Genomic DNA, 26,025 nt, shown 5'->3' with positions numbered 1-26,025 from the left:
TACTGAACACTTGCTATGTGCTGGGCACCAGTCCAATTGCTTTGTAAGTGTTTATTCAATGAATCCTCCTAACAACCCAGGAAGATTTTTTTTTCTGTTATATTCTCCTCATTTACAGATGGGCAGATTGAGGCTCAGAGACACTGAATAACTTATTCAATGTTACACAGCTGGCAAATGGAAGGAATTAGGGTCCCTAAAGTCTGACTTCAGTTTCTCTGACTCTTCTAGGAGTAGATGATTGATTTACTCCAAATTTTCTAGAAATACACCATTCAATTGGGTAGTCAGTAGCAAGTAACCATCTAGATTGGCATCTAATCAATGAAAATGAAGTAAATTAAAGTCTCTTCTACTCTCTGGTCATGTTCAATAGCCACAGGTAGCTGGCGGTATATCTAGGACAGCACCGGAAAGACATGTCCATCAACGGAAGTGCTGATGAGAAAATCCTGATTACTTGTCATTTCATCTGCTTAGTAACAGTCAAGAAAAAAAAACCAAAAACACAAAGGAGATTTGATTAAACGTAAAACCTTTTTACATAGTAGTAACAGACTAAAAAAGTTCTTCCCAAATAAGAAAATGCTTAAATAAGGATACAGGTTGACCTATTGTAACAATGAGATGTACAAGACACTATGTTGAAAATGAACTTTACAACTTGGGGAAGGGGGGCGGGGGTGGGGAGAAGGATGGTAGGGGAAAAACAAAGGAGGAGGTAACAATGCTCCAGAGGAAATATACTCATTACCTTACTCATGTAACTGTAACCCCTCTGTACAGTATTTTTACAATAAAAACCATATAAAAAAAAGTTCTTCAGCTGGGTGCTGGTGGCTCACGCCTGGAACCTAGCTACTCAGGAGGCTGAGATCTGAGGATTGCGGTTCAAAGCCAGCCCGGGCAGGAAACTCCGTGAGACTCTTATCTCCAATAAACCACTAGAAGACCGGAAGTGGTGCTGTGGCTCAAGTAGTAGAGTGCTCGCCTTGAGCTGAAGAGTGCAGGGACAATGCCCAAGCCCAGAGTTCAAGCCCCATGACCGACCAAAAAAGCAAAACAAAACAAAAAATTCTTCCCAGAAAAGAAGATTCTAATGTAGGGAATGAAAGAATATTAAATATAATAACAATATGTAAAATAACAATGTGTAAAATATAATAATATGTAAAGTGTAACAATAAGTAAACAATATGTAAAGTAAAAAAAACAATATGAAGCTACAGAAGTAGACTGACCTACAATGCTTGTCTAACATGAGATGCTAGGTAGCACCCCTAGCAGTGCGTGCGTGCACACACACACATACACACACACACACACACACACACACACACACACACACACACTCCTGAAGGACAAGCACATGTTACTACCTTGGTTACACTTCTTGCAATGCAAAATATACGGGAGAGGGGATGATGTAAGGAAAGGGATAAACTTCCCTTTCATGTTTTTTTTAATATACAATTTTACAACATATTTAATCCATGATTACAATAGAAAAAATTCTGGAGAATAAAATTCATTTAATGAATAAAATAGGAAAGTGCTGTCTAGAATATTCCTATTAGAATTTTTTTTGCCTTACTGTTTCTTTTTTAATTGTATTTTATTTTGTTGTAAATGTTCTGTACAGGGGGTTACAGTTACATAAGTAAGATAATGAGTAAGTTTCTTGTCAAACACTGTCCCGCTCCTTTGTTTTCCTCCCACTACCTCCCCACTTTCCCCCACTCCCCCACCAAGTTGTAAAGTTCATTTCCAACATAGTGTCTTGTGAGCATCATTGTTGCATTGGGTCACACTGTGTTCTCATTTCACCATTTTGTTATTCACCTTCCCTCCCCCAAATCAGATAAATGTATACACAAGGCACAGGGTACCAGAACCAAAAGGGCCTGGGTACATCCTTGAGCTACTTTTGCTCAACGCTAGCACTCTACCACTTGAGCCACAGCGACACTTACAACCTTTTCTATTTATGTGGTACTGAGGAATCAAACCCAGGGCTTCATGTATGCTAGGCAAGCACTCTACCACTAAGGCACATTCCGGCCCCCTATTAGTAGTTTTGATGATAAGATTTACACATTCACAATTTCAAGTGTCATATCACCCTGAGGCCATGTGCATTTTGCAAGAAAACCAATTCTGTTAAATTGATGTCAAATTAGAAGCACAGAGACAATGTTAGGTGCCAGAACTCTGGAGCAGGACCCAGTACCTAACAGGGAACCTCCTTAGTTCAGGGAAACACGGTGCTCTGTTCTCTGTAAATCCAGCTGCTCCTCTAACATCTAGGACCTCTGCAGTCCTCTGTGGGAAATACAAGCTTCAGGGAGTTGGGGGGGGTGAGAGGGGGATCTGGAGTGAGGCATTGCAGGGGTGAGGCTGGAAGACACCTAGAACAGAGCTCTAATGATTGCACTGTCCCTGGCTAGTGCCAAATCTACCTTTGTCACTTGCTGCCCCCTGTAGTAAGGACAGGAAGTGCCCTGACCTGCTTAGCTGGGACTTAGCTTCACCAACACCCTCACTTCACCTGCGCCTTCCTTTACATTTAGGTTTGCACAAGCACACACACACACACACACACACACCCTCTGCATACCACACTAAATATCACAGGCCCTGCATATGCACACCACACACCATGCATTACACACATGTACTACACAATGCTACACAACACACATGTATTATACACACATACTTCACGCATGTACACACACAGCATCCTCTATATAGTACAGCACACACCCTACCACACAATCTTTGCATTACACATATACAATTCTACACACTACACACATATCCAGTCACCTTACACACCACACACACATATGCTTGTCACATCGACTAACAATATCTGCAAAAACAATGAATTGAGAGAGAGGAAGGAAATCTGCCTTTTGATAACTTCCCTGTGTGCCTCGGCCTCTTGGTGATGGGGTTAAACTCAAACATGGTGGTGCCCTGGTTCATCAAGAGCCCTGAAAGGCTCTAGCTGCCATTTTTCAGAGAGCTGGCAGGAGTCTGGCACAGGGTGGCCTGTGGGGTTGGCAGACTGGGGGCTGAGGACAGTCGGGCATGGCACCCCTCTCCTCAGGCCTGTGGGAGGGAGAGGCCGCTGGGCTGGGCTGGGTGGGCCTCTGAGGCACCAGGCCTGGCCCAGGCTGTGGAGGGACAGGCTGCAGCACAGACCCTTGCCCATCCTTGCAGCCGGAGCACATCTGTGGTTTCTGGCAAAGGCCTGAGGTTCAAACTCTCCAGAGACAGGAAAGGACTCGGCAGAGTAAGAAAACATTTCTAGCAGCTCATCTCAAGGGCTCACTCCTGACCCTGTGTGAGTCTTCAAGTAGGAAACTGGAAGGAAGGCCCAGGGCAACCCTGCTCTCCGGTGGCCAAATCCTCCCTGGGTTTGGCTATAGGAGTTGTGGAAAAGAGGCTGGGAAGGCCCAAGGGAGGCCTGGGGAAGGCCCTCACACAGGGGCCTCTTCTGTGAGAGTTGAGCATCTGGGGTATGGCCTTCAGAATGTGTGGCATTTAAAGAGATAACTCCTATTTTTTAAACATCTGAGTTTAATGCCAGGAAAAGAAATCCACTACAACTTCACTGACTTAAAAAAAAAAAAAAAAGGAAGGACTCTATCTTGAAATGCTTTTCCTGCTGCTCAGCTCACAGAAGTGGACAGAAGTGGCCTCTCTGGGGCTGGGAAGTTGGCTCAATGGTAGAGTGTTTGCCTTGCATGCATGAGGCCCTGGGTTCGATTCCTCAGCACCACATAAGCAGAAAAAGCCAGAAGTGGTCCTGTAGCTCCAGTGGTAGAGCGCTAGCCTTCAGCTGAAGAGCTGAGGGACAGTGCCCAGGCCCAGAGTTCAGGCCTATCTGGTGTCACCACTGGGGAACAAACACAGGGTCCTGCCAGGGACGTTGTCCTGTGTGGATCAAAAGGAGCCTTTGACAGGGATCCACACAGCTCCCTGTCTCCTGGCATCCTGTGAATTTAATCTTGCTCAGAGTGTTGCCAGGTTGCTCTCAGAATAACTACAAGGCACAGAAACAGTCCATGCTAAATGCCAAAGGACATTCCTCCGCCAGTGACTGAGTGAATCGCTTACAACTGAGTGGGTGGGACTGAGGACCCTCAGTTCCTCTGTTCACTCACCTCGTCCCTACTCCCTACCTAGGAGTCTGTGGGAACTCTGTGTGGAAACATTTTAAAGGCATCAAATTGCTCAGGAGCTCCCTTCACGAGCTTTACACTCACACCAAGAGTCAGTTCCAAAGACAGAACAAGGCAGAAGAAACCCAGATTGTCTGCCATCTTTTATTTCTAGAAGAGCACCTGCAGTTATGAACGGGCCATCTTGTTTAGGGCTTGTCAAGGGTAATGGGGGCCATGGCGGGAAAAAGGTTAGGAATAAATATCTTGAAAAGATTCCCAATAGCTAGACCTATATTTTGATGCAGAATTTTTTTGAGACAAAGTTTTCATCATGTAGTAGTCCTCAAACTTGCTATCTTCCTGTGGTACTTTCTCAGTGCAGGGATTACAGGTATAGCTACCACAACTGGCTGTGAGATATTTTATTTTTGTAATTCTTTGCCATAATCATGCCACAGGCCCCTGTCAGCATGTCCTGGGAATAGTGTTAGGAAAGGTGCCAATCCCACTCCATTCCCATTATTCAGGTAAAATCGCCTTGTACAGTCATGGCAAATACTAAACCATAGGAGCACCATGTGGTTAAGTGCCACTCATCAATACATGACCTTGTTTTGTGTGTGTTTTGGTTTAAAGACACCTAATTTAATACACATTAGGGATTCATTCATGGTGAGTTCATAGGCAGCAGCACTGTAACTCACGCTTGTATGACGCTTCTCTTAACACATGTATTTTACATTTCCTCTGTAAAGTACACCATAGCTATCTTGTACGTGGGAACGTTTGACAGCACTGTGGCATTGCACCTGGAGCCATTTTAAACAGGGACATCTACAAAAGTACAAAAGTTGTTGAGTATTTATGGCTCATACCTATAATCCCAGTTACTTAGGAGCTGGGGAATCAAGAGGATCATGATTTGAGGCCAGTGCAGGCAAAAAGTAGCAAGACCCTATATTGACCTACAAAGTGGGTATAATGGTGCATGACTGTGATCGAAATCTGAGGCTGGCACCAGGCAAAAAGTTTGATACCTTACCTGAAAAATAACTAAAGTGAAAAGAGCTCATGGTACGGCTCATGTGGTAAAGTACCTGCCTAATGTGAGTCTCTAGTTTAAGTCCCAGTATCTCAAAAAAGAAAGTGAAGCCGGGTGCCAGTGGCTCACACCTGTAATCCTAGCTACTCAGGAGGCTGAGATCTGAGGATCACGGTTCAAAGCCAGCCTGTGCAGGACTGTCCGTGAGACTCTTATCTCTTAAACCACTAGAAAACCGGAAGTGGCTCTGTGGCTCAAGCAGTAGAGTGCTCACCTTGAGCTGAAGAGCGCAAGGACAGTGCGCAAGCCCAGAGTTCAAGCCCCAGGACCAACAACAACAAAAATTGAATTTGCCCATGTGACAAGCCTCAGGGAAGACTCAATTAAGAGTGGAACACTCTCCATAACAATGCAAAAGTTGATACTTTATAGCTCTCAGGAAGGATATTTGTTTAACATATGATGGCTGACACCAAGGTAGCAGAATGGTACCTTGCTCACCCTCCTGTATCAGAACTGTGCACTGGGCAAATCAAATTTTTTGCAACTATATATGTATTTGTGAATGATAACAAGATATTGTGTATCTTACTGAGCAGGTGAATTCATAAAATATGGAACCCAGGAATAATAAGAGCCAATCATACATCCCTCAGGGTCAAATTCCACGAACCTTATTTCCATTCTACATTCTTTCGGTCACGACCTAGATTCAGCTTTGATATTTTGCTCTCAAAAAAAGGCAGTACGTTCTGGGAAAGGAAGCAAATTATGTTATTTCAGTTGTTTATGCCTTATTATAAATTTACTTGGTCTTTAGCTTGCTAAAGGACCAGAATGAGAGAACTAAAAAGCACACAGTGTCTGAGCTGATTTTGGCTAGGGGTGATGAGGAAGCCTTTCTATCACCAGGCACTCTGAGTGATAGAGTAGGCATTCTCCCTGAAAGATGGTGGGACCCTCCCCCTTTCCCCAAAGACCACCTTCCTGAGGCCAAGTGCCACCCTATTTAGTCTCCTCCCTTCCCTCTCCTAGCCCAGATAATCTGCCAGTGTTCAACTTTATTGTTTCATCCTGTCAGCCAGAACGATTCTGGCAGCCACAGCCCATTTGCTTACTTCAGAAAACACTTCCTACTTGTTCTGGAGTCTGGACACATCTGTTCTGAGCTTGGGTTTGTCCTGTGTGGTGACCCTTGAGGTCTTACCTCACTCAGGGCAATTTGAGGCAATAGCCATTTCTGAGTTTCTGTCCCCACTAGGCTGTGCCCTCTGGCTCTGGATGCCGGACGTTGACTGTGAGCAGGCAGGTTGGTGAGTGGTAAGGACCTGACTCTGAATTCTTCCTGTCCTCACTGGGAAGACCTGTGCGCCTGTCCACTCTCTGTCTCCTTTAGAGCTTTATGAATGGTAGAGATTGCTCAGCCTCAGGCCTGACTGGCTGACTTCTGTCCCTGACTTGTGACTGACCTCTGCCCTTAGAATTCTCCGTGGTCCTGGCTTGATTTTCCAGTTTCCTGACCTCTTGCTTGGCTCCATGTGTAGTAGCCACAGGCTTTGTAACCCTCAGCTTGCCTGCTCAGCAGCTTTCTAATGATGCTGAGACCACTTGTGTTACCTCTTCCCCCTCCCTCCCCACTCCCCATCGCAGCCCCCCCCCCCAATGCCCTGGGGTTCTCCAAAGGTTTAAGTGTCTATCTGGGGAGGGGTCTGAATTTTGTACTCACCACTGGGGATTTTGCCAAAAAGAAGAGCCAAGACTTGGGAAATAATTTATAACCTTCCAGGTCAATAACTGGCTTACTGTGAACTGCTGAATAGTGATCTGCATTGTGGATATTTAATTTTCTTCTGGGTCAGTGACAATCAGAATATTAGAGTTAAGAGAGATATTGTGTTTTCCCATCAAAGATAAGCAAAAAAAAAGGGAACACAGAAAGGTAAAGGAACTTACTCAAAGTAGCACAGCAATTAGATAACAAGGGTAAGACTAGCACCTAGATTACCCCATGTGTACCCCATGCCTAGCTCATTACAAAGCATGCTTCTGTTCACTGAGGGAGCTAGATTCTCACAGCACTAAGTCAACTCTCAGAGGTGAGCACTGTGGCACTCACCTGTAGTCCCAGCTTAGACAGGCAAGGTGCACGTATACACACACACAATTAAGTAATTTCAAAGCAAGAGTATCACTGGTTGAATTCTACTAATATGAATAATCAAGTAGAGTACAGACCACAGGTAAATATTCAGTTTTGTGAAGTAATACAGAAAAGATAGTGAGTTCCAATTTATTTTGTAAACCACGCTTGTCTTTGTAAGTATATACAGAATGGGGGTAGGGGGGAGGAGGTAATCCTCATTATTCTAAAAAGAAAAGAAAATATGATAAAGCTGTTTCAAACAACAGTCACTCTCTATTAAAGCGAAATCTTAAAGGTATTCTTAAGATCAGGATGGAGATAAACGCATCTCCTATTGCAATTATAATTTAAAGTTGTTTTGGACATCCTAGCGAATTCATTGAAGTAAAAATAGGAAATGGAGTATGTCAATAGAAGGCAGACTAAATTATCATTATTTGCAAATCTTTATTGTTAAGCATAATGTGTTATTGTCTACCAAGAAAACACAAAAGAGTCAATTGAAAAACTGCCATCTTAGAAATAATAAAAATCTAGTGATATGACCAGTTTAAAATACATATTTTAAAAGTTAGCTTCTTTCTTTTATCTCAGTAATAAAGACTTGGAAATTATAATATAAAAATAAAATCCTATTCTCACATCAACACAAATCATAAATTATCTAGAAATAACTTAGCAAGAAATATGCTGGGCTTACCAGAGGAAATAATATTTTACAAAAGATAAAAAAAATAAAAAACACACTTTGTCCCTAGAGGGAAAAACTAATAATGTAAAGATGCCAATTCTCTCCAAAGTAATATATGCCTTGAATGCATCTCTAATCAAAATTCAAAATGGTCTCCACAGGGAATTTGACAAGATGATGACTCTAAAATTTATCTGAAGGAAGAAATAAATGAAAAGTCATAAAATATACAATGTTTTTATGAACAAATATATGTATAAAGTCAGTTTTATAACCTATAGTGGAAATTCCATGTTAAAAGAACTTTAGAGCCTGGAGCTGGGAAGGTGGCTCAGTGGTAGAGTGCTTGCCTTACATGCATGAGGCCCTGGATTTGATTCCTCAGCACCACATAAACAGAAAAAGCTGGAAATGGTGCTGTGGCTCAAGTGGTAGTTCTAGCCTTAAGCTGAAGAGCTGAGGGACAGCGCCCAGGCTCAGAGTTTAGGCCTTATGACTGACCAAATAATAACAATAATAATAAAGTTATTGGAAGGAAACTACTGAGAATTTTAAATTTTTTGTTCTTATTTTTAGAAAGAAAAATACAGAATAATCCAACACTCCCTATCACCTTTGTTATTATTAACAAATATATTAACACGATTGCTTCCCATGTGAGGTTTTTTGGGGGATAGGGCACTACGCCTGTACTGAGGCTTGAACTCAGTACCCCAAGCTCTCACTTGGGCTCTTTTGTTCACAACTGGCACTCTACTATTTGAGCCACATCTCTCTAGCAATTTTTTTGCTGTTTAATTGGAGATAAGCATCTCAGAGACTTTCCTGCCTGGTCTGGCTTTGAACCTCCATCCTCAGATCTCTGCCTTCTAAGTAATTAGGATTATAGACATGTGCCACCAGCACCCAGATCACACATCTTTCTTAGGGAGAGAAATAAATGTAACAGGTTGACTTAAAGTCCCTCCTACTTTATGGGTAGCCACTAAAATAGTTACATGTGTGAATGGCGGTTGTGGGGCTTGAACCCAGGCCCTGGGCACTGTCCCTGTGGGTTTTTTGTTTTGTTTTGTTTTGTTTAGCTCAAGGCTAATGCTGTGCCCACTTGAGCTACAGCTCCTCAATAATCAATAAAGGATAGCTTTTGTAAAAACAAAGGAGGAGGTAACAATGCTCGATAGGAAATGTATTCATTATCTTACTCGTGTAACTGTAACCCCTCTGTACACTATTTTTACAATAAAAACATATTTAAAAACAACCAAAAAGGGAAAGCTTTTGTACAAACATAAATTAATAGCACTACAAACTGCTATACTGGAAAGGTAGAACTAGCTGGAAAGGAGGAGGTATTTGAAGCTGATAAGACATAAACAGAGGTTCTTACAGGTGTTTACAACATCACACATCAAATCAAGGGCTTGTTTTTAACTGAAGAAATTTTTTAAAAAATTGTAAATGAAATTTACAAAAGAAGAGAAGGAAGTACTGCTGGCTATTTGATTTCAAAGTAGAGAAGGCTAAAGTCTCTGAGCTCAACTTTAAGATACTAGTTAACTGCTGACACTCATGCCTTGAAACTGGGTGAGAGGCAGGTCTGCTTGAACTGCATGTTGGAGGGAACTTGGAGTAATCTTGCAGAGGAATAAATACAGAAAGCCTTTGAAATGTCAAGATAATTTGCCCAAATAATTCCATGAGGAATTTATCTTAAAGTATTGATCAGAGATGCACACAGATTTTTTGCATATGGTCTTTTCACTTGGCTGCATGTTACCCCACGATTACCTCTAGAAAGACAGGAAACCTCTAACAAAGCAGATTGGAAAACACTTCATCTTCTCTTAAGAAAAACATAGGTTACAACCTCACTATTCAGTGAGGTAGCTCTTTATACAAAGTATCACATGGTACTCAATACACTCTCAGAGTGGTTCCTTAATTTGTATAATTTCTTTTAGATTCATGGAAAGAATTTGTACCATTTTTTTCTGAGTCCACCATCCATTTGCCAACATGTATAGAAAATTACCAGGTATAAAAGATGGGGCTTTTTTTTTTTTTTTTTTTTTGGTTATGGGGTTTAAACTCTGGGCCTGGTTGCTGTCCCTGAGCCCTTCAGTTCAAGGCAAGTACGCTCTACCACTTGAGCTACAGCGCCACTTGTGGTTTTCTGGTGGTTTATTGAAGAGTCTTATGGACTTTCCTGTCTCAGCTGGCTTTGAACCGTGATCCTCAGATCTCAGCTTCCTGAGTAGCTAGGTTTACAGGCCTGAGCCACCAGTGCCCAGCGAGGCCTCCATCTTTGAAAAAGAGGCAATACTTGTTCCAAAAATGCTAGTGTAGACATTTCATCCTACTTAGTGTAAATTCCAAGCCAGTCTGGAATTCCTATAAGTGAAGGGAAGATTGGTAATTACTCACATGCATCTCAGATTTAATGATAATCACAATCCATAAATGCCTGGATCATTTTCAAGTACATAACTTAATTGAAATGAATTAAAGTTGCTGGTCATATGATGTCAACAGTTCTCCTGGAGAGGTGAGAGGGGGTGGCCTGTGACCCTGAACCTGTGCCATTTTCTAGTATGACATATGGGGAGAGCCTACTTTGATCTTATTGTATTATTATTATTTGAAGGAGTTGTACGAATGGGGTTTCAATTCAACAAACCAGCTTACAAGTACAATGCATCTTGATCTTATTGTATGCTAGATGGTCAGTTCAAAACTAGAATTTTGCAAATCAAGTTTCAAACGAAATCAAAATGTAATAACCAAGGTTCCATGAAACAAAATCCAACCTTAACTAATCCAGAGTGACATTTCCTCACATGGCTGCTGCACTAGTTATGAAGAAAAAAAATCCTGAAACTTCACCGAGCAGTTATTAAATAAGTATCTAGTCCCTGATGGCAAATTCATTTTCATTTAATAACAAGTTATTGTGAAGTATAATGAAAAATAGCGTGTCATGCAAAGTGAGCTGGCCTCTGCTGTCACTGACATCGCGCCAGCTTCTTGGGTGCACCATTACAATCCGATCCATCTTCATAAAGCCAGCCTTGGAAAGCTTTATTAAACAGCAGGAAGAAATGGTAGATGACAGCTTCATTAGTCATGACTAGGTAATCCTGGCCAATTTCTCTGGGGAATTATTAACACATTCTTAAACACTTCTTGGTTGATGGCATGGAAAAAAAAGAGAGAGAGGAAGAGATCAGTTGGAAGATCTTGGATGCCATCCAAATTGGGCTCCAAGTTTTTTTAGGTCCCGATCTTTGTAGTGCTTTTAGGGACCAGGGCCTTGTGAGCCAATAACAACCAAGTCCTCAAAACTTATGCCCATTTCAGAACACTAACTTCAGAGAAAGGAATCTCCCTGGTACCTGCTTGGTTAGCCAAATTTAAGTTGTGTATATGCTAAACAATCGATTAGCCCCTTAAGAAATAGCTCCAAAAAGAGCTGTAGGGACAGAAAGGAGATAATCTACACAGTGGAATCTAACAGGTTTCTGTAAATGTCTGCCACCAGCTATCCCAAGCTAGCTAGACTTTCCTAGTCCCTAGATTGTGGTCACTTCACCTGTTTCTGTGACTTCCCTAGACCACTTTCTTTTCTTGTACTGGGGATTGAACACAGTTCCTCAGGCTCTCCCTTGGTTCGTGGGTTCACAACAGGTACTCTACTGCTTGAACCACAGGCCTACTTTCAGTTTTTTGATAGTTAATTGATATGAGTCTCCCAGACTTTTCTGCCTGAGATGGCTTTGAATCTCCATCCTCAGATTTTAGCCTAATGAGCAGTTGTGATTACAGGTGTGAGCCCCCGCTGTTCAGCTTTCCACCTTTGTATTGCAGAGTGAATCCTTGGAGTGGGTTTTCAGGAGGGTTGGCAGGATGCTGCTTTATTCTGCAGGTCAATAGAGTCTTAACTATGGATTGGCAAGTGGTAATGACATCTTTGGAAGTTCTGGGTTACTTCCTGTAGGAAAAGGGCCTAAATGTTGGAATGGAACTTAAGCTCAAGTGTTTGATTTGCCACTTACCAGCTGTGGACCTTGGACAAATTAATTAACCCTCTGGACTTCAATTTCCTTATCTGCAAAACAGGATAATAATACCCATCTCATGGAGCTCCTTGAGAAGGCATTAATGTAATTAGGGAAACCACATGGTAGAGTGCTTCAACAAGTATTTGTTCTGTTACATGTATGCATGGTTCTGAGTCTGGATCTAACCAATTACCATTTTAGTTATACACACACACACACATATTTGTGCCACTCCCAGAGCTTGAACACTGGGCCTGGGCACTGTCCTGGGCTTTTGTGCTCAAGGCCAGTGTTCCACCACTTGAGCCATAGCTCCACTTCCAGCTTTTTGGTAGTTAATTGAAGATAAGACTCTCAAGAAATTTCCTGCTTTGATCTACAATCCTCAGAGCTCAGCCTTCTGAGTAGTTGAGCTACTGGTGCCTGGTGGTCAAAAGTATTTTTAAGAAATGCATTTGTAAGCTGGGTTCCAGTGACACACATTTAATAGACGTTTTACATGTCATTTACATTGTATTTAGTATTATAAGAAACCACAGAAAACTGTGGGAGGAGGTATGGAGGTTATATGCAAATGCTGTCCTATTTTACAAAAGGGACTTGAGCATCTGTTAAGTTTGGTTTCCAAGGTGGTTTTCTAGAAACAATCCCTTGTGGGTATAAAAGCATGACTTAAAAAAAAAAAGCATGACTGAATGTGTCAACTAGGCCCTGCTTCAGAAACAAAAGCTAGAACAAACAAATTTGCAGAGAAGAGGCATAATTATGGGTTGTTCATATTGTCCTGTCTAAATGAAGTTGTAGGATCCTGTCTTCAATATACTTTATTATCTTTGGCTATATAATAATCACTTATTTTCTCAGGCCACCAGATAGTGGTTTAACCTTCACATCAACTTTACTTATAAGCATCCCCATTTTCCAGATAAGTTGACTGGGGCCTAGAAGAGAGATAAATTGCCCAAGGTCACATGGGCAGTGGATTTTGGAGCTGGGCTTGGAACCCAGTCTTCCTCCAGAGTATGAATTATCATCGGTGCGACATTCATGAATCTTTTTGAGCTGCAGGGTTTGATTTTCTGTAGGCTTCCTAAGGAGCGTTGTGTCAGCTGTGATGAAGCATCAGTTCTGTGATGAAGCACCGGCGATGATCAACCTAGAAGGAAAGAAGTTTATTGTGGCTCGTGTTTCAGAGGTCTCAGCCCATAGTCGCTTGACCTTGTTGCTTTGAGTCTATAGTGGTTCAGTGTATCATGGGAGGGGAGTCCATCGTGGGAAAATTATTCCATTTATGCAGGGTGGAAATAAAGAGAGAGATGCTTCAAGGGCTAGCCTACAATGACTCAAGTTCCTCTCAGTAGGCCCCACTTTCTAGAAACTCTACCATTTTCCAGTGGGATCATAGCCTTTAAGGGTAGGGATGTTAGCTCTGTGTCAAGTGCTGTCCTTGCAGGCACAAAGACCTCCATCCCATATCTAGCATCGTGGAGGGGGAAAAAAGAGATGAAAGTGGCTTAGTGGTAGAGTGCTGCCTCGCATGCATGAGGCCCTGGGTTTGACTCCTCAGCACCACATAAAGAGAAAAAACTGGAAGAGATGCTGTGGCTCAACTGGTAGAGTGCTAGCTTTAAGCTGAAGAGCTGATGGAGAGCATCCAGGTCTAGAGTTCAAGCCCCGTGACCAACAATATATAAAATAAAATAAAATAATTCTGTATACTTATCCTACCAAACATCATGGCTTAACAGCCTAGAGTGTTGTAGCACACGGGGTTTATCCTTGTGAGCTGCTGGTTAGCCATGACCTGTGGTGTGCTAAGCATCTCAGGAGAGGTCTTCTGGAGGAAGATCAAAATTTTAAGTATGGTTTCTACTGAATACATACTGCTTTTGCACCATAGTAGCATTAGTATATCTTAAGCTAGGATAAGATGTCCAAAGCTTTATCACCTGGGCTTCTGAGGGTTCATTTCAAATTCAAACTAGAAGGCTGGAGGCATGGCTCAAGTGGTCCAGTACTTTCCTGGCATGTGTAAGAAGACCCTGGGTTAAAATAAACCCAGTAATGAAAAATTAAAAAAAAAGAAAAGGTAGGAAGGAAGGAAGGAAGGAAGGAAGGGAAGGATAAGGGAAAAGGGAAGAAAGAAAGGAAGAAAAAGAAGAGAAGGGAAAGAGAAGGGAAAAAGAGGGAAAAAGAAAAAGGGAAGGAAGGAAAAAGAAAAGGGAGGAAGGGAGGAAGGAAGGAACCCAGAGTATAGCAAGCATTGGCTGACTTACAAACTAAGTTAAAACTGTACCCCTCTACTCTCTGTGAGCTACAGCTTCCCACACTCAAAACTTCAGTCCCTCAAGAATCCTTTCTCTTAGCTTTTTCAATAGCTGCAGCCTCATCCTTTCCATAGACTACTCAGATCATTCACATCCTTCATTCCTGAGTGACTTCCAGAAGATAAGAAAGACTGACAACCCAAGAGGATGACAGAGAATGAGGCAGACAAGAGAGCAGCCAGCCTGTAAAATAGAGAGGAAAGGAAATGGACACGTCAGGGAAGAGCTGAAGGCTGGCTACCATGTCAAGATCATTTCATTTTTGTATCAAGAAGTCTACTTATTATCAGAATTCTTTTTCTTCCTTGGCTTTTATGAAATAGAGTAACATTTTTTGCCTTTTTTTTTGCTTTAGATAGCATGAAAGGATCTCTTTGTTAATGATTTCTGACAACAATTGAATTGGTAGCAATGGCAGTTGTGAATTATTTTTCACATCTTTTACTCCTTTCTTTGAAATCAGTTTAAAGAATATCTCCCCCTTCCCTCCGCCCCCACCACCAAGCTGGCCAATATTTAGAAAGTACTTCAATCACTTCTTTTCTTTAAAAAAAAAAGATGTTAAAATTTTGGATTCCAACTGGAATTTAGTACCAGTTTCCATCAAGTTGCTAAATATTTACTAAATGCCTAATATACTTCTGGACCAGTGCCAAGCACTACATGCAAACGTGTAGGAAGATTTTCTTTGCTTTAGAGGAGCTTCAAGTCCTGTGGGGGCTTCTCAGACTTAGGGTCTCCCAGGGGAGCCTGTTCAAAATTCTGTCCCCACTCTACAGCCCAGCTCTAATCCAGGGCAGACTCAAAGGTGATTCTGAATCACCGAAGTCTCTAAGACAATCTGGTTGCTGCAAGGACCATTTGTACCCTTCTCCAAATCCCATACCTGGGTTTAGAAAATGTTATCCAGGGCTTCAGAAGTACCAGATACAACTAGGCTACCCTCAGCTTCTGTTTAGCTTCCTAAAAGTTGAGGTAGATTCTGTTCTAGGGGAGGAAGAGGAGACAGCACACAGGAACGAAGTCAGGAGATTGACCGGCTTACAGTATGCCAGAGCTGACAAAAATCAAGTGATCTTCCACCCTCTTCCTCCCCTCTTCTCCCTCCTTCTCTTCCTCTTCCATTGTCTTCTCCTCTTTTCCTTCTCTCTTCCCATCCTTTTCCCTTTTTTCCTCCTCTTTCTCTCTTGAGTCTCACTCTAGACTGACCTTGAACTCAAGATCTTCCTGCCTCACGCATGCTGGGATTACAAGCATGCACCTGTGCTCTTGTCAAAAAGTCTGGTGATACAGAATTAACAGGGCTATTGAGAAATACCTTAATTTTAGAGGTTTTAATACTCAGAAAAATTTCATCAGAAAAAAAGAGTTTCAAGGAGTCTATCTTGCCTTTCTATCTACTTAAAGATTAAAAAAAGAACACCCTGAATTCTATCTTTTTACATCAAACTTTTTCACCTCTGGAAATGCCCAGTGATCTCATTTGAGCCAGAGGTGTGGCTCAGCAATAGAATCTTTGCCCACCTAGCCATTTGTGAAGTCCTGGATTTGAGCCTGAGCACCTTATCTGTCTGTCTGTCTGTCTCTCACACACACCATAAATAGATGCACATATATAGGATATATGTGCAAACATATATAGGATATATGTTTGAGTATCTAAATTCACGTAGGGCCAATTTTAAAAAGCTAACTAAATTCTACTTATTCTCTTGTCCATGACATCAAATTTCTAGAAAGTGTTTATCCTGGAAGGTTCCAACCCTGCCTAATTTTTTTCTTCCTCTACAAAATAAAATAAGCACAGTGACATGAAAGATTTGCTCTTTATTTCCAATTAACTTGGGTGGGGTCACCAGGCTGAGTTTCACTAACAATTAAAATTGTGCCAAACTGGAAAGGAAGCAGCAAGACTATATATTAGTGGAGATGTGTGTGTGTGTGTGTGTGTGTGTGTGTGTGTGTGTGTGTGTGGTGTTAGGAAAATTGTCCTAGAGAAGGGAGTTATTTTTGGAGACATTGGCATTACTTTCCAAGATAGTTGGACTTTTTACTTCAACAAGCCATTTTTGGCAGGTGGCTTTGAGCACTTCACCTGTTCTAAGGACCAGGAATGGTTTTCTTATGCCAAATGCAAGTTTTTTAGCAGAGGGTGGAGATGATGTTCCTTTGTCCACTCCCAGAGAAGAGGGAGTTGAGAGAAGAACTGGTGGGAGGTAAGGGTGAGAGCAAGGTGACAGGCAGGGATTGGAGAGGAAGTTTGAGCCCTGTGTATGTGGTGTGTGTGTGTGTGTGTGTGTGTATGTGGTGTGTGTGTGTGCGTGTGTGTGTAAGTGTAGACTTGCATGATGAAGAGGGAGCCCCCTGCAGCTGCCCTGCCAACACAGCAGTCATTGTTTAAAAGAAGATAAAAACTCCCTGGATGTTGGGAATTGAACCCAGGGCCTCTTGCATGATAGGCAAAGTACTCTACCACTCTACTCTATTCTACTACATCCCTAGGCATCAACAATATAGAATTCAATATGGGTTTATGTGAGCCCCACACAAGGAACGTTAGATCTACTGAATCAGTGTTTTTTTGGCAAAGATTAAAATTTGGCTGGAGCTTACTGTCCATAAATCCCCTCCCCCTCATCTGCTTCCTTTATTCAGGCCAACACTGAATGCTCTGTTCCAATCATGGCAGCCACAGCCACCCATCTGACCCTGGAAATAACTCAGTTGACTTGGAATTTGTGAAAAAGGCAAATTGCAAATATGCCAGACATGCCAAAATGTATAGGATACCCAAAAAGAGGTATCACATTCAAGGCTAGCAGGAAAGTGGTTATCAGCTATTTACTCTATTACTCTAGCTTCAAGAGCACACGTGGCATATAGTAGCTGCGCAACAAATACTGCTTGATTAAAAAACTTCACTGGACAGACAGCAATGCTGGGTTGCAGCTATTGTCTGATCCCAACAGTTCCCTAAAGTAAGACTGTAAACGGTCCTCACACTCAAGGGTCTCCTGGGGGCATTTCTCTGATATTCTAGAACAAAATCTGAGGATTAAATGCTCTTGTTCCAGACAGAGGACTGTGGCCAAAATCAATTCAGAGCTTCCCAAATAGGGTGTGGCTACTGCCTTTGGCAGAACACATTTCTCCCACTTTTGTCCTGTCTTTGAGGATGTTATGACCCAGAAGAAAGGGGGCTGAGAAATGGGCATAGATCTTTCTCTAGGCATTCAGGCTCAGCTTCCTGGCCTACCCAGAGCACTGGGCCTCAGAACACCTTCTCTCCCTTCCCCACCCCTGTGCCCGGGGTGCAAGCTCAGTGTTCTTGGATCCCTAGGTTGGAAGGAGGTGGGTGGTACACAATTGGGTGCCAAAAGCTTGTGGAGAGATCATCTGCTGATTGTGTTGGGGATAAGGGACCAGAAAGAAAGTTCAGTTCTCATTCTTCAGTGATGTGTAAATCTGTTGCCATTGGCTCTTACTAGGTAGCTCTAAGCCAATGATGGAAAAATGTTTTCATTGGCAAGAGAGCACATTCTCCATCCATATGTATGACAACCACTTTTTGGCACACTGCAGAGCTTTTGTGGCTTTGACCCTTCCAACATCCCTATCTGCTGGATCTTACTAAAGCCTCAGGACCTAGCCCAGTTCTTGCTTTCTGCTTGGAGTTTTCCTCGACAGATTTTAGCTCCTATTCAATGATCATTCTTTCCCCACAGCCAGGGCACATGGTAAAGAGAAACATATGCACAGGAATCTGCTAGTGGTGAGATGCCCACCAAGATCTCAGAAGGGCCACAGGCTTTTGACAACCATGTAAAATAAGATTTTGCTATAGCAGGTGTGACCCACTCTGGTTGCCTCTCCATTACTTTCCATTTAGGAGGTAGGGATGTAATTACTAAGGAAAGGGTGAGTGGGGATTTATTGGTCTGTGCAATGTTCTTCCCAGTATCCTACATAAAATGACCGGTACCGCCAGATGCCAGTGATTCACACCTGTTATCCTAGCTACTCAGGAAGCTGAGATCGGAGGATCTCATTTCAAAACCAGCCAGGCAGGAAAGTCTATGATTAATCAGCAAAAAAACAAAAGTGCAGGTGTGGCTCAAGTTGTAGAGTATTAACCTTAAATGAAAAACGCTAAAGAAGAGGATGAGGCCCTGGCTTCAGGCCCCAGTGCCAACACACACACACACACACACACACACACACACTACAGAATTATCAGTGGAATATTTTCTTCTTGATATCTAATCAAGACATAAATTATCTTCAGGAAAACACAGAGTCAAGCAATGTATACATCATATTCCATGCTTTTAAAAATATAATTTTATTGTTATAATTAGGTGTTGTATAGAAAATTTGCCATTTCATAAATCAGATAATGAGTACAGTTCTTTTTGGATGGTGTTACCCCTTCTTTCACTTAATCCTCCCTAACTTTTTTTTTTGGCAGTCATAGGGCTTGAACTCAGGGTTCAAGCACTGTCCCTGAGCTCTTTTGCCTAAGGCTAGTGTTCTACTACTGAGCCACAGTGCCACTCCCAGTTTTTGAGTGGTAAATTGGAAATAAGAGTCTTACAGGAACTTTTTTTCTCTTGGGCTGGTTTTCTACCTCAATCCTCAGATCTCAGCCTTCTGTTCGTTAGGATTATAAGCATGAGCCATTGGCTCCTGGCTCTCCTTAACTTTTAAAATGGGAATTAAAGGAAGATAGTGGTGTGTGTGTGTGTGTGTGTGTGTGTGTGTGTGTGTGTGTGTGTGTGTGTGTGTTGGGTATGCAATTGTAAGGTAACAATGAACTGTGATGTAGAGTATTTTTTGTTTTTGTTTTTTTGCAAATTGATTTTTATGTCCATCAATGTTTTGGGTCAATCTTAGTAATCTGACATGCCTTTTCCTGATGAAACCTGCAATACAGGAATGAGTCTCAAATGAGCTAAAGTCACAGCAAAGCAATCAAAGTGTTCTTGTGACAAATGCACACCAAATTGTAGGCTATTACATGTTGTCTCAGAGTAATTCAATTAAACAATTATGCAGCTCAATCCAATATAATAGCATTTCCCTCCACTATTGTGCTGCTTTTTCTATAATGGCATTTTAAAATATGGTTGAATTGCTTTTTCTTCTATCTAAGCAAATGGCTTTACAAAATTGTCATAGGAAGATATGGTAGTGCAAAAGGTATGCAACTAAAAACCTAGAAAAAAAGATACAGGATGTAAAATTTCAAGATTTTGTTTGTGTTATTTGATACCTTATGAAAAGGGAAAACTGTGTGTGTGTGTGTGTGTGTGTGTGTGTGTGTGTGTGTAAGGTTATTTGCCCAAGGCTAATGCTCTAACACTTGAGCCACAGCTCTACTTCTGGCTTTTTGCTAGTTAATTGGAGATAGGAGTCTCCTGTTCCCGGGCTGGCTTTGAATTGTGATCTTCATCCATCAGCTTCCCGATTAACTGATATTACAGATGCTAGCACTGGTACTCAGTGGCACACATCTGTAGTGCCTGCTACTCAGAGTCTGAAACAGGAGGACTGCTTGAACCCAGGAGTTCTAGGCCAACCTGGGCAATACAGCAAGACCCTGTCTCAAAAAGCAAAACAAGGAGCTGGGAAGGTGGCTCAGTGGTAGAGAAATTGCCTTGCATGCATGAGGCCTTGTGTGTGATTCCTCAGCACCACATAAGTAGAAAAAGAAAAAAGCCGAAGTGGCGCTGTGGCTCAAGTGGTAGAGTGCTAGCCTTGAGCTGAAGAGCTGAGGGACAGCGCCCAGGCCCAGAGTTCAGGCCCCACGACCGGACTCCCCCCCCCAAAGCTAAACAAACCACAACAATTCAGTTTTAGACCTAATTTTGTATTCTTAGTTTTTAGTCCTTTGCTTAGGGTTCTCCATCTTTATAAGCTTCGAGGCCCAGGTACCTTGAATCTGCTCCTGACCAAAGCTGATCCATATTCTACACACATTTCTGTTATTTTTATTGTGGTGCTGGGGATGGAAGCCAGGGCCCCGCCCATGCTGTGCACTTGCCCAGCAACATGGATCTATATCCCCAGTTATCCAAACTCCAATTTTAGAGGCAGACACGATCACTTACACTTGGAAAATACTTTTCAGGTGTGCAATGTTTTGTGCAGAAAGTGAGACATGAATACCCCTCAGCATTGCTGCTGCCTTGTGAATTTGGTGTCTGTCTCTTGGCTTTCTTCTTCAGTCAGTTCATTGTGATGTGATATGTATGTGCGTGTGTGTGTGTGTGTGTGTGTGTGTGTGCGGGGGGGGTGGCACACACACATGCTGGTATGGGGCTTGAACCCAGGGCCTTGTGCTCTCACTTGGCTTTTTCTGGTCAAGGCTGGCACTCTACTACTTGAGTCATGCATTACTTATTTTTGACTGGCGACTTGGAGATAGAGTCATATGGAGACTTTTCTGGCTTTGAACTGAGATCCTCAGATGTCAGCCTCCTGAGTAACTTCAAGGTGTGAGCAATTGGCACTTGGTAATCCATTGTGATAAAGTGTGGCTTTGTGTGACTTGCTGGGCTAGCTTCATCCTCTGCCACTGACTCTGGGAAATTTGGAAAAGGAGGGCTGTGTTGTGTCTCTTCAAGGTGCTGCTGGGGCTTAGAACAATATCCAACATCCTGCACTGGGCCTATGTGTGTCTGTTTGGGAAAATGCACATGCTATAATTGCTGTGCAATGATTTCATGACTCAGAGGGGTTGGATCCCCTCCTCCTAAGATTGTAAACTCAACAGTAGAGGAAAATGGCCATCATCTTCCCCTCCTCATCCTCAGAAATGTGTGGGTGTGAGCGCCATCTAGCTGCGTGCTCTGCCAGGCACCATTCATTCACTGAGGGTCCTGTCCATGAATAATGAGGTTTGTCTGGAACTAGAGATTGAATGATTGCAATGCGACAGGAATTTGGAATTCATATATGAGCAGACATCTACAAGAAGCCACGTGTCTGTTGGAAACAGAGGGTGTGCTTGAAATACGAGGAGATGGGCATCTACAGGAAAGGATAGCTTGAAGACTGCAAGTCTTCAGGAAGGCCAGGAGTATGTGGATGAGGAGAGGGGCCTTCCTGCGGGATCTGAAATTACCTGCAGAGCAACTAGAAGGAAAACAGATGATAAAAGATCAAAGTGTAAAGATGTGTTTTGAAAATGATTTGTGGGGCAGGGTAGATCCCTTATCATCTTAAAAGCCGCTCTGGACTCCAGGCATTCGCAGACCAAGACCAAAGGAGGATACTCACAGGCAGAATGCCCATATGCCTGTGATCATATAAAGCAATATTTATCAAAATGAACTCCAGGAAGTGGAAACAAGGGGTTTTTTCCTGCGTCGCTGCTTTTGTTTTCTTTTCTTTTTGTCTTGTTTGTTCATCTATCTGTCTTTGGGAGGGGGAGGGGGAGGCAAAGAAATGGAGGGATGAAGGGTGAACAAATGCAGCTGTGCTATTCTCTAAAAACTATGTTGCAAATGAAACAACTTGTGTATGGGGATGGAAGGGAAAAACTGGGAGAGAGTGAGGGAAGGGTTAACATTGTCCAAAAAGAAATGTAGCCATTACCTGATTGATGTAACTGTAACCTTCTCTGCACATCACCTTTATAATAACAATAAAGAAGCTTTTTTTAAAGATTGATAAGTTAAAAAGGAGAGAGGACTCTCTTGAGGGAGTGAACACTGAGAGATATACACTGCTTTGGTAAGCTATGTGTTTCACAGTGAATTTTAGTTGATTCCTTTAAGTATTTCTTAGAAAAGACACATCAGAGACTTCCATGTTGAGGATGTAACTCAATGGTAGAGGTGACTGTTTTCACCCCAATAGCAAAAGAAAAAAAAAAGCACAGCTTCTAAAATAACTAACTAACTTGTAGCCAACCAGCTTTGTTTCCCACTTTGGGCTATGAACAGATTTGACACTCGCCCCGCGCGCCCCCCCCCCCCCGTTCCAAACTCCCTGATAACTCAGCCATCTCCATGGGGCTCCCCAGAGGCTGAGGAGGAGGCAGAGGCAAAACTTGCTCAAGTGACTGGACACTGCCCTCAGGGAGGGGAGTTCGATGGCAAGGTGGGAATGGAGCTGTGATGCGGGCTCAGGACTGTGATCCTGGCCAGGATGCTGGTGGCTCTCCCCTGTAATCCTAGCCACTCAGGAGGCTGAGATCTGAGGATCACAGTTTGAAGCCAGCTGATGCAGAAAAATGGGTGAGACATTTTATCTCTGAATAACCAGCAAAAAGTCATAGTGGTTCAAGCGGTAGAGTGCCCTCTTTGAATGAAAAAGCAAAGCAAAGGTGCAAGGCCCCAAGTTCAAGCCCCAGTGTCAGCACAATAAAAGAAAAAAAAGGAAACAAAACAAAAAGAGACTGGCTTCCTTTTGCTTCCGCCCAAGCTGTCCCTGAAGCTGATCCACCTTAGGCAAGGAAGACTGGTCTTGTGGACCAGCTCGGTCAGACCCTGTCTGTGAGCTTCAGAGAGAAGCTCCCGGTGAGGTTGCTGCCTTTGGCAGAGGACCACGCTCCAAGATAGCCATTGCCCAGCTCACAGCACAGGGGATAGAGGTAGGCGGGGGTGTGTACTTCTGGGTAAGTGCAGAGCAACATTGCAATAGCAGTGATAAGTCCTAGCATTCATTTTGCACTTACTTTGTATCAGGCACTCCTCTTAAGTACTTTCCATGCACTATCGGTGGACTTTCAAGGCCTTCTATGAAACTGACATTTCATTCAATTATCAACTTTCTACAGGTGAAACTACAGAGGCACAGAGAGGCTGAGCAATGTACCCCATGCCATACAGCTAGTAGGGTTTAGAATTTGATTGGGGGAAAATGATTACTAAAGTCTTCCTATGGGCTGGTGATGCAGCTCAGTGCTAGAGCTCTGGCCTAGTATGCAAGGCCTTGGATTCCCTCTCCAACACTGCTAGATAGATGATAGATAGATAGATAGATAGACAGACAGACAGACAAACAGACAGACAGACAGACAGACAGACAGACAGACAGACAGACAGACAGACAGATAGATAGATAGATAGATAGATAGATAGATAGATGATAGATAGATATTAGATAGACAGATAATAGGTTAAATCTTCTTACGCTCATATGAAAGAGAAACTTTAGAAACTTTGGAGGAGCATAATGATTTACTAAATCGGTTATTTATTTGTTCCATATTAAGCCCATCCCTCCTATGTTCCCCAAATTGCAAAAATAAATCCAGCATATCTCCAGGCCTGTGGGAGTTTCCAGCTCTACCAATGGAAAGGTTCTGTGAATTAATGAATACTCAAACCCCATCAGTGAAGTCCTGGGAGGGAAGAGAGCTTGTAGATGATGGGCCTTAACTCTGTCCTGTGGAATTCACTAGGGGCCACTGTGTGGCGTGGGCAGATGTCTAGATAAAAAGCGGGTGATAACTAGACAGCATTTTCTGACGTAGGTCCTGGAGCAGGCAAGGGCAGGGAGAGTGGGGGTTAGTGTGGGAAAGTGTTTGCAGACAGGGTGGGTCTGGGACGTGGGAGGGTTCTGAGCAAGGAGGGATTCCTGCGAAGACAAGCTGGTGGCATTTAACACTCAACCCTAGTGGATTAGTTGGTCCTGAGGAGGTGACATCAAGGAGTCACCTGAGTCCTCAGATCTTCTTACATCTCTGAACTGAACCAGAAAAGCAGCCTGCCCACCCTCCACTCGGACCCGGCCCCAGTTAGAAAAGTTCTCTCGGACGGGGAAGGGCTGAGATTGCAGAGATGTAACAAGGAAGATAAGGAAACAATTTTATAATCAGGGAAGGAGTTTCTGTAGATTCAGCAGCTCCTATCTCTAGCTATCACTGCTACTTCTTTTAAAAATCAAAGAGCACAATGCAAGGCTCTTATCTTTCTCTGACTCTCCTGGTTTATCTGTGTGCTCTGTGGGCCTAGTTAGCACACCCTACCTTTACCAAAAGCTTTTGCTCACTGGTAGATATCTGTGCATGCATGGTTGCCAAGCCAGGTGAAATTCACAGTTGACTCAGATGGGTCCCATCTGACTCAGCTGTTTATAATGTAACTGGAGCCCAGGGGAAATATTGACAAGAATTGGGACCCCCTACTTGATTCCATTATTAAAGGATTCATACAATTAGTCAAATTTCCAAAGGGAATGGGTGACCCTAAACTGTCTAAGAACTGCTAAGAAAAGCAAAAACTTTCTCTAACTCACCAATGCTTTGCAGGTACCTTGCTGAGTGTTTGGTGCTTAATAACTACTTCTTGTTTCTTTTGAAAATAGGAACTGTTTGTTTTGAGACAGGGCTTCATTATGAAGCTCAGGCTGGCCTCAAACTCCTAATCCTCTGGCCTCAACCTCCCAGCTTCTAAGATTAAGGTGCATGTGTCACTGGGCACTAGTGGCTCACACCTGTAATCCTAGCTGTTCAGGAGGCTGAGAGCTGAGGATCTCTGTTCAAAGCCAGCCTTGGTAGGAAAGTCTGAGAGACTCTTACCTCCAATAAACTACCCAAAAAGCCGGAAGTAGAATTGTGGCTCAAGTGGTAGAGTGCTAGCCTTGGGCAAATTAGAAGCTCAGGAACAGTACCCAGACCCTGAGTTCAAGCCCCAAGACCAGCAAACAGAAAAGGTATGTGCCACTATGCCTGGCTTGAAAATAGGAATGTTTAGTTTTGCTTTTCTTTTTTCCTACTGGTTAGATACAACCTTTGTTTGGTGGGTTGTTGTACACACTAAGGATTCACTTTGCCATCAGGCTTCATACCTACCCAGCTATATATCTTGAAGGAATACCTATATCTCAGGATTTTACAGGATCACCTGAGATTTCAAGTCTAACTAGGACCAAATCATAGTAGTTCATATTTCTTGAGTTATCAATTATTGACAGTCATGACGTTAGACACTTTAATGGTGCTAGTACCTTTGTGATATACATAGAGCTAACTTTCATATGAAGTAGCACTGTGAGAACTTTGCATAGAGTAGTTTATTTAATCCTTCACGGGAGCCCTATATACTAAATTACTGTCCTCGTTTTAACAATGAGAAAAAAATTGCATACATTGGATGACTTGCCTAAGGTCACCTAACCCAGGATTTGAACCGATGACTCCACAGCTGTACCATTGAAGAAAGACACTGAAGCCTGCCTCAGGCCCAGCTGCCTCCCAGGAGACACAAATCACAAGGGTGCTGGAGCTTGGTTGTGTGGCTGGCCCCTGAGCATTCTTTGGGTGTGGAGTGGATGTGGACGACTCTGCTAATCCACCCCAGGGTCCCTGGAAGGATTTGCTGGGTCCATAATGGCAGCTGAGATTATTTCCAGAGGCATTGTGTCTAATGGTTTTGGGTATGTCCGTGTTGCCTATTGCAGTGACCATATAAGAAAAGCTCCTCAATAGATGTCCCTGAGCAGCTAAGCCTGCTGGATGAGGTGTGGGAACATGAGCTGTTCCTTTGACATTCTTGCCATTACTTTGATGTCAGTGGTCCTAACAGTGACTTCAGTGTGGATTTGAACAACACTGGTGCTTCCAGAGAGGTGAGGCCT

This window comes from Dipodomys ordii, unplaced genomic scaffold (genome assembly GCF_000151885.1).
Source record: "Dipodomys ordii isolate 6190 unplaced genomic scaffold, Dord_2.0 Scaffold8, whole genome shotgun sequence".
Lineage (NCBI taxonomy): Eukaryota > Metazoa > Chordata > Mammalia > Rodentia > Heteromyidae > Dipodomys > Dipodomys ordii.
The sequence above is the reverse complement of the archived record's forward strand: the minus strand, read 5'-3'. Positions refer to the sequence as shown.